The sequence below is a fragment of the Teleopsis dalmanni genome, chromosome 1, assembly GCF_002237135.1.
Source record: "Teleopsis dalmanni isolate 2A chromosome 1, ASM223713v2, whole genome shotgun sequence".
NCBI classification, from domain to species: Eukaryota; Metazoa; Arthropoda; class Insecta; order Diptera; family Diopsidae; genus Teleopsis; species Teleopsis dalmanni.
Window position 1 is genome coordinate 18079743 of NC_051846.1, and position 9910 is coordinate 18089652.

The window sequence follows — 9910 nt, forward strand, 5'->3', positions numbered from 1 at the left end:
CATGTGACAAAATTTGCTACATATGGCAAAGAGCACCTTGTTTGTTTCGTTTAATAATGTTTACAGAAAGGATTATACGATTTTAAATAAAAATTTACCACATCATAAGACAATATATATATGTATTTGTTGCTATAACTTGTTATTGTATTTGTTTTAAAACTACAAAATTTTCTTTGATCCAAATACGCAGAACCTACTACTTATGTATGCATATTAAATACTATAAATATTATATTACGAGTAGTTCCATAGCTCAGTAATCGTTCATGGGTTAAAATGACAAACGTCTTCAAGTCTCTTTTTAATTATTCTCGCTTAAGTATTAAAATGAAACTTCCAAAAAAGCGAAATAGTTTTTGCTTGTCTTGTTTTATACAAAAATGAGAAAATTACAAAAAGTGAAAAAAATAAATTTGTTTTTGTATAAAATTTTTTTTGAAAAGTAGTGAACTACAACAAAAATTCTTATTTTTATATTATTTTAATCAATTGAATTGAACTTAGAGCTGTTTCGAGTATTGCTAATTACCCATCATCAGTAGTCTTGGAATTATTTCTTATATTTAATTATATGTAAAGTAGCAACTGCAAGTAGCAAGAGTTAAACTCGTGCCCTGCCAAATTCGAAGCTCAGAGTCTGTGTTCATTAGCCTTGTATGTTCGAACTTGGAGCTTCTTGTTAATTTGCTGTGAAAGTTCATTAACAAATTTAGATATATAAGTTGATATATTTTTTGAATATGTTTTTCAACATTTCTTATTTTGTATTTTAGAGTCTAAGCTGACATCAAAAAGATGCTAAAAGAAAATAATTCATAAGTAATATGATCTGAATTGTATATGTAAAAGAGTAAAAGAACAACAGATTAATAAAATGGTTAATATGTGATATATATCTTCACTGTAGTGTTAAATCATTACTGCCTGGGGTGAATTAGAATGCTTATACATTACTGGACATAAAAAGATAATTTGTCTGTTTCATTATGTAGTTTAGTCTCGCGCTGATTGTGTTTTTAGAATAAATTTTACAAAAAAGTGAAATTTCGTTTTAGTTTATGCCATATTGACATAATTATTTATTTAACATAATTTGCTATAGTTTCGCAAGTTTTTTTAATTGTCACATTGTTACAATATTTGCCATGGCAGAGTTGAACAAAGGATACTAAATTGAAGTAACAAAAATATTCGTTGTAAAATTTTAGAAATGTGTGTAGAACGATACATGTTGGACTTTTGTAATAATTGAATAATGATAAAAATGAAATTGACTTATTATTTAGTAATTGCAGAATTGTGGTAGGAAAATATTTTATAAATTTAATGCTGCAAATGCAAAATATCATTATATACTGTATATCTGAAATTGACTGCATATAAAGTGGTGACTTTATATAATATTTGTGTTGAATTGGTTGGTTTGCCATTGGTTTATATATGTGAAGGTTTGTTGTTTTTTTTAGAGTTCGTCCCAAGAATTTTTTTACGTGGTTTTGTTTATATACTTTCGGTGTGTTCAGTGCACATAATTTTATGTGTTGTTGCATTGGCTAAACTGAAAATGATTTGGTTGCCCTCTAGCGGCAACTAGTTCAGTAATAATGAAATATTATTTGGAAATCAGGAAAATTAAACAAAATGTTTTAAAAACTACGAGTAGAAAATTTATATAAAATTTTGTGATTAATGCAGTTTTAGTAATTAAACATTTATTTAATAACTGTTTAAAGTTTTTTTTTTGAATTTATTTAACAAACTAATAGATAGCGGAAACAGTATGCCTTCGATAGCATAATTAAACTACTTGCGTTAGCACTTCGAGCAATTCAGATTAGCTTATAGATTCACATATTAATATGTTTTTGTTGAAGGCGTCGCCGTGGGTATTAGGAGCACAGTTTTTTTGGTAATAAATTTGTGCTATTATTGTCCGCGAGGGTTGCTTATCTCGATCTTACCGACAGAATATGATCCCCTTGCGGTAAAGAGGTTAGAATATGCTGGTAGTAAGTAACACAACACTTACGACACGACCGGAGGTGTAAATCCGGTACAATGGGGGTCAGTGCCCGCTGGTTGGACTCGTAGTGCGTGTAGTTGATACCCAAACTTACACGGGAAGAATGCATCATTTATTCGGCGTGGAGTTGCGTTTCACCATCGGGTGTTAAGACCCAAAGAATAGCAGAGGTATAGATGGGCCACGTACTAAACCAAGGTGCAAGTTATATCTGTACGCATTTCTTCATTGATTCCAATGGAGCGTTGATTGACGCGTTGTATAAATACACGTGTTTTTGAACAGCGTAATATTAAGCCGTCAAGACATGGAATGTTACGTTAAATAACATTGAGACATTGACATTGACATTGAACATGAGATGTTCTTGTTTGTTGTATCTTGTATCAAAATTTTATTTTCTTACCCGTTTTAAATAATATGTACAGTAACCTATTTGGTATAAACGCAGCAAATAATTTTTTGGTTTTTAGATGTATAAGATATGAAAGATAGGTTTCCCCAAAAAAAGTTTTTGGACAAACAGCCTATCATATCTCAAAAACGATTCATTCCAGATATGGATTTTCAGTCCATTAAACATTCTTTAATTTAACGGCTAACTTGTATTGTATTATTATGTACGTAAATAGATTCAAGAATTATATTGATTTAAAATTCTTCTGACAGAGCTTTACTTGCTGAAGTCTCTTTTAATGAATAAAAAAATATATCAGCGCTTTGCATTGCGAAGGACGTTCTGCATTCTACAAATGATCCAGCAGCTATACTGGGAATATTTCTTATAGCTTTTGAGGCAGAAATGTGTGTTAGTGAAAAACATGTCACAGAATGGCTGTAACACGAAGAACATCAATGTTGAAAATCAATTATTATAATATATACACATATTTAGGGAATCACCCCTCAAATCTTTCAAATCTTAAATACCTAAATTCAAGTGGGCTCAAAGCCATAAGCATTTCAGTTAAATGGAATTTCAGTTAAATAAACATTTCAGTTGAAATAGTAAAGAAACTAATAAAGGAGGGCTTTAGCTCCATAGACACTATGTGAGTATTCTGTGTAAATACTCACTTCTTAGTTACATCGGTACTTAGAAAATCGATTAAAAATGGTTGAAGCTATTTAAAAGGTTCAATTGGATTGAGAGTAAAGTGCTTCCAAGTTGTTTAGTCTAAATAGATCTTAAATCAATTACTTAGTATTTAATAGGCTCTCCTTAAGTACGATCGTTAAGAGTTAGGAAAATCGATACTGACACAAGTATATTCTGTATAGTAAAGTCTAAACATTCAGTTTTTTTTTGGTTTATTTCTACGATCGCCAAGAAGTGAGCATAATATCTTAATCTAACTTTTATTAAAATTAACAAAATAATGCTGTAGACGGAATACTACTGCCAGGCAAAGCATTATATATCTAGTGCGCTGTGATTATGAATAGAAAATAAGAAGATTTTTTATTAGACCTTCCTATATAAACAGATTTTTTCCTACTTTCGTTAAGAAATAATGACTCTTCGTGTAAGAAGTGTAATATAATATGAAAAGTCACATATAATAGGTATTCCAAATCAGTATAATTGGTAATTGTGCGAGGTTATAAGAGATGCTGGAATATCGTATTTTTGGCAAAAATATTTCATTGTTAGGAAGGTAAGCCCATAACGTTTGTATTGCTTAAAGAAAGCACATGATAAATAGAAAGATAAATAGTTTACAAAGTTTATTTATTTTATAGTGAGGAGATATGATGTCTTCCATTACTATTCCCTCACTACCTCCATCAGTGAAGGCTCTTACGGTCACAGTCAATTGTCGGAATAATTTTACTTGATTTCGAGACGAAATTGAGTTGTTTTTATTGTTCTGCTTATGCTGACGTTTGACATTTACTGTTACGAATTTATGTTAATTTCGTGTGTTTTTGTTTCAGAGCACCTTTCCCTCCTTTTTCTCTGTCTGTCCGTAACGAGGTCTGTCCATTTGTCCATACGCTGCTTATGTGTCGCGAAATGTCACCGCTCTGACAGGGCATAAATACTGAAATATTTATTAATTTCTTCAATCGGAATCAGTGCACATTAAATATTTCGTGTGTTTGTCGCGGTTAGTCTGGTGCGGTGTGATGCGGTGTGGTGCAGAGCACTTTCAGGACACCGCTCGGAGCAGTGTAATTTTATGGTGTTGCGAGTTGTAGAAGAAGTCACAATTCAGAAATTATGGCGATGCAACAAGTGTTGTTTGTGATTCTGTTAGGAAAGTTGATGCTTCAATTCGAAAGCGCTTCTCCTTGGCCAGTCGTAGTTGTTGGCCGCGAAAAGGAGTCATATTGCAGGTAACGAAAGTACGAATCGTGAAGTTGCACTTTAATCGCAGCAACTTTGGTTACTGTTGGAACTGTGAATGCGACGACAACAGGCATGATCGACAAAGGCGCACTAGCACCAACTAACGACATCCAACATCACATAGAAGAAGGTTAACTGGAGTAAGAGGTACATAAATAATAATTTCATCATTGAGCTGTGATTTATTTGGTTTTAGTTGTGCCATTCCACTGCAGCTACCAAAGCAAAGACCAAAGCAGCGCTCGCTCCATTTTGTTTGCCGTTTACCTACCGAAGTAACGCGGTGTAATGCAGACGAAGATTCATGCACGTGCCCATAAAAGGTTTCATCTGTTTGACTGCATTGTCTGATATTGTCCGTCCGTCGGTCTTTGTGTTTGCTTGGATATATGATGTCATTTCTTGTGTTAGCGCTCTTAAAAGAACGCTCTTTTTTATTCCATTTTTCGTTGAAGGCATCAAACTGTTGCTGTCATAATTGTGAGCGATTTATTGACAATGCGAAGATATATTCTTGAGTTTTTTCCGAGCAAACATATTCAAAAATTTCCTTAATCGTCTTGAATCCATTAAATCGTTGTTCGATTTGTGTGATTCTTGCAAACTTCACTTCCGTGTGATAATAAAATTCACACAAAATGCATCAAATAATTTTCAAATTTGATTTATGTTCACAATCGATGGGGGGGAAGAGGGGGAAGTGCAAGACGAATTTCTGGCATGCACTCGCAGGAGTAACCCGATTTGGTATTGTTCCAAAATTTTAATTCATAATTTGTGAAGCAGATTTGCTTCCACAGATAAATCTTCCACTTACCAATACGTTTGTCACAGCCATACCCCGCTACGCCTGTCCTATGAGGAGTTCGCAAGGAATTTTAATACAACTACTTAATGTGGTTGTCCTTGTTACTTCGTTCTGTCGTTCGATGTCTTTTTTCCTTTTTTAATTTTTTTGTCATTCGAATTTATGCTTTTGCCTTACGAAAGCGTCGCGACACGTCGCTTTTTGGCTTTGGCTTCCTTAGCATTTCTTCTACTGGTTCTTTCAATTCGTTTCATTCATAGCCGAAATTGGGAACGTTTTTGCCTGAATGTGCGGTAAGAAAGTTGCTATTCCTTAATGCGATTTACTACACTCCTTCTGCAGTTTTTGTTTCAGTTTTAGTTTTTAGAAGAAAGAACAACTTCTTTCAGATTCACCCAATCATGTAATGCATATCAGCGTCTTAGGTAAGAAAACCTAAGGGGATATTATATAGTCTTTGGTATGCCGGATATTTCTTAAGTTATCCATTCCATTGTTGTATTATTAATTATTGTTAAATATTAATCAATTATCGAGTTTTTTTATTTATTAGCAAAAAATAACTGTTTCCATAAGATGATTAGGTGATTCGATGATAAGGTTGTTTAATCTATTAGCGAATATGTTTAATTAGAAACACAAGATCATTTCATAGTCATGCAGCAAGTTGAAATGGTGATCTCAACAGGATAGGGTTTAATTAATCCACATGACTTGCTGTGATTATTGATGAACAAACATGTACCAATAGTGGGCTTTGACCACTCCAACCTAATCTAACCTAACATGCAGCAAATATACTGAAGAATTTTTAGTATATATATTTTTTTTTGTTACTTTAATACCTTTAGTCCTGCTAAAGTCTCTAAAAGATAATAGTAGCTTTGTTGATGAAAGATAATATCATGTGAATTATATATGACCACTTCATATAATTATGCACAAATCGACTGTTTTTTTAGCAAAAAATTGGTTGCATCACGCACCATGTGGCATATTGAGCCATCTTGTTGAAACCAAAGTTATTCATCATAGACTTCTTCCGCTTTCCATTGACAGCAATGTTCAGACTGGCATCATCTTTGATAAATTAAGACCCAATGTTTCCACCAGCCAAAAAAGCATATTACAATCTATTTATGTCAAATCAGTTACATGCATCTAATGAGATTTTCGAAGGTTGATTTGTTGATTTGCGTTTCTATAACCTCTTGATTAAATACTTTTTTCTGAGTGAACTTCAGTGTAATAACTATCTACCTCTATGCGAGCGGGGATAATATATTCCATTGGAATATGCAAATATTTGCAGATACATGAGGTGTTGATAATGTCAGAGAAATAACACATAAACTCAACCGGAAGGAGTTTTTATATTAATTGGAAAAATCAAATCAATTAGAAGCTCATATGTAAAGAGATCCCTTTGAGTGCGCTACTGCTCCAATGGCATTTCTTACAGACGAAAATTATATAATAATTTCTTTTGGATGTTGGCGTTTTGTGCTTTTAGCAAAAATCTTTCAAGCTGAAGTGTTAAGTAATTTAACGCTTTTTTTGGGTTATTTTGCGGGTAACAAAGAAACGAGATTTTAATTGAATTGATTTTGTATCAAAAATTAAACGCTTCCCTTCCCAATCGATGTGTTCAAAAACTTTCTTCAACATCTCTTTGGGCGTTCTGCTGATATAAAAAATAGAACTTAAATCCTTTGTAGTTCTTTTCTAAAAAACCAACAGAATAGATGCTTTTTGTTTATTACGGAAAAATGTAGGGAAAATAAGATTTAAAAGGTTAAAAACAGTTTCAAGAAGGACATATTCGTGAGTACTCCACTTTCCCTTTTGCAAGAGATCTAATACCATTTTCTAATAGTTTTGAATTAATTTTTTATTTAAATTACTTTTTGTTTTAACACAACGTATATATAAATAGCAATTCCTCATTGATTCCTCATTTACTTCGGATCAACATAACTTCATATTATAAAAGATCGATTGTTTTCGCAGTTAAAATAGAGAAATTAAAACTATAACCAAATCCAATACGATATTAGTTTTTGTTTTAAGATTCCTCACCCTATTCGGTTGTTGTGAAAACTATATAATGATAATGGGCCATCAAAGATGGGCGAATGTTTTACTCCAAGTTTAATAGAATTTACAGATATCAGCTTTTTAAATCTGTCTTTGAGATAAAAAGATGAAAAATGTGACCATTAATTTTAAATTGTTTTGATTACAACAGCCTTCAGAATAGATCCAAGCAACAATTTAAGTTCGTATTTCTAAGTACTGATTGCAAACTGCAAAAATGGACTTATGACACAAATATAAGACTTGGTTAAGCATTCGGAATTGTCCAATCCTTCGAAATTTTAACTGCAGCCCTAACTGCAGAAGAATTGAAGTACGATGAAAAGAGTTAGAGCGTTATTTTTTGCAAGATTGTCAGTTCTTCCATTACCGTCGAATCACTTATGACAAGGTATTCAGATAAAGTTTACTTGTATACTTACATTAAGATTTATTTATGTTATGGTTCCAGCCTGCATACTTTCCTCATTCCAAAAAATATCTATTTGATTTACCATTCTTGTGGGAAGTGAAAGTTTGGTGGTTGGGTGTTGAAGATGAGTGATTCTTAACGCAGACTATGACGTATCTCAATCCATAACTAATTCATGATCAGCACTCACTTATGTTTAGCATTTTCATTTTGGATCCTATATGGAGTTAGCACTGGTGAGGATAAACAAAAAATTAATCTCTTCCAATAAGAACTAAATAATGCCGCATTCATTTAAAAAAAAAAAGAGTTTAAAGCTACGTTGTCAAGAATTTATTTGCTTTCATAAGGGTTTTCAATTTTTTTATATTTTGAAAATAGAAAACTATAAAACTCCTTCGCACACTGTCATCCATATTCGTGAGTTTTTGATGAATAACAGTACGAAAACTATCAAAGATTCATTCAATTCACCCGATGTGCTTCTTTACGATTTCTTCCTATTTGAACGACTTCTTGAATCGTTCAATCAATTCCGGACACGCAGCCGAGAAGAGTTAATAAAAAAATCATGGCCAGTTCTGATCACGAAAAAGGATCAAGCGCTGAGAGAAGTGCATTTTATTTAATAGAGAGTAGAGACTAACTTAATGGGATCAATATTTGTATTTTGAATTTTGTGAATGAATTCCTGAAACTTTTTGATCAAGATTTCAGATATGTTTTGTTACTTTTCTATCAGAAATTTATTTTATCTTTATTTTTTAAAACAAAATATGTTTATTTTATTAATTTCGCAAGTCAGTAAGCAGAATAGTTTGCGCTAATCAAGTGCGAAAGCGGTTATTATTTAAGAATGCAGCTCAGGTGTTCGTTGCTAATCTCAGTTCCCATCCATCCACTTTGTGGAACAAATCTATACCAATAATAACAATGCGTTCTGAATAAACGTAAGCGGCTTGACTGGCAGACTGGCAGGCTGGCAGCTCCGAAGTTAATAACACGCATTAGTGCAGCGTTGAGATTGAGAAACTCTGATAAGATCCGCATTCATGGTTGATTCACTCAAAATCAATGTGAGTGAAATGGAGCAGCGCCGCAAAAGTAAACAATAGCGATCGCTACTGCATGCAGTTGTAGGATCGCATAAGCAAGGTAATGACGTAATGGGTACGCCTAGACCAAATGGAGATAATCGCCGCCAAAGTGCGATTTTGACTATGGTCCGAGGTCCGAACTGCTTCCTATGTTCGGCGATTAGCGATTAGCGATGGTGTAAATGTGTTAAAAAGCCATTCCGATTCTTAGTAGCTGGCAACTCTTGCAGTTGTTGTTGCCAGATGCAAGTCTGATAGACGGCAAATAGCTTAGGAAAAGCTACAAATGCATTTGCTGAACATTTTTCTGCGGCGGTTGATATTAATTAATAGCAACAGTAAAAATGCAAAAAACAAAAATTTTTCATTTCGCCGCTGTTGCTGCTGTGAATTTGTTGGCTGTTCGGATTTTTATCGCGAAAGGTGTTGTACCGCGTTCACACGCCGTTGACGTCTAATCGCACGCAAATTGTTTGCATACTCGCGCCGGAGTTGCTATCAGGTTGCCAGCAACTCTGCTTCGATTAGGCTACTGTTGCGGCACTTGGCCTTTGTTGTTGGAGTGCGAGTTGCACATGTTCACACACATTTCGTTACATTTGCATTTGGGGCGTATCTCATCTGTTGTTAGCCAACGTCGTCAATTACCAAATTCGGTGCCCGTCGATACGTTCACTTCCTCACTTCCTCTCTGTGCTCCGCAGCTACACTTGCCTCTATGTTCGCTCCAATGTTCTTCATTAAAAGCTCATCTCGTTACAAATTAATAAAATTGTTGCAGTCGTTGTTGCGGCAGTTGTTGTTGCAAATGTTGTTAGCGATGCTGTTGGCAGCATTATTTTATCGCGTTAACCAATTGTGAGAATTTGAATAATTTTGCTGAACGACTGCATATTTAAATATTTTTGACTTATCAAATGCCTGTAAATGGCCAACTAAATAAGTAATTAGCTTTTTAATTGTCGAATTTGGCGGCTGTGAGTGGCATAGAGCGGTGTGGCGGGACGATGTAACGTCTTCTTACGTTGACTGATAAAATCTGGCAAAGCCATTAAGTTAATTTTATTGGCAATTATTTCTTTGGTCATTCAAATCTCTTCATTGTTTGGGAAGTGCA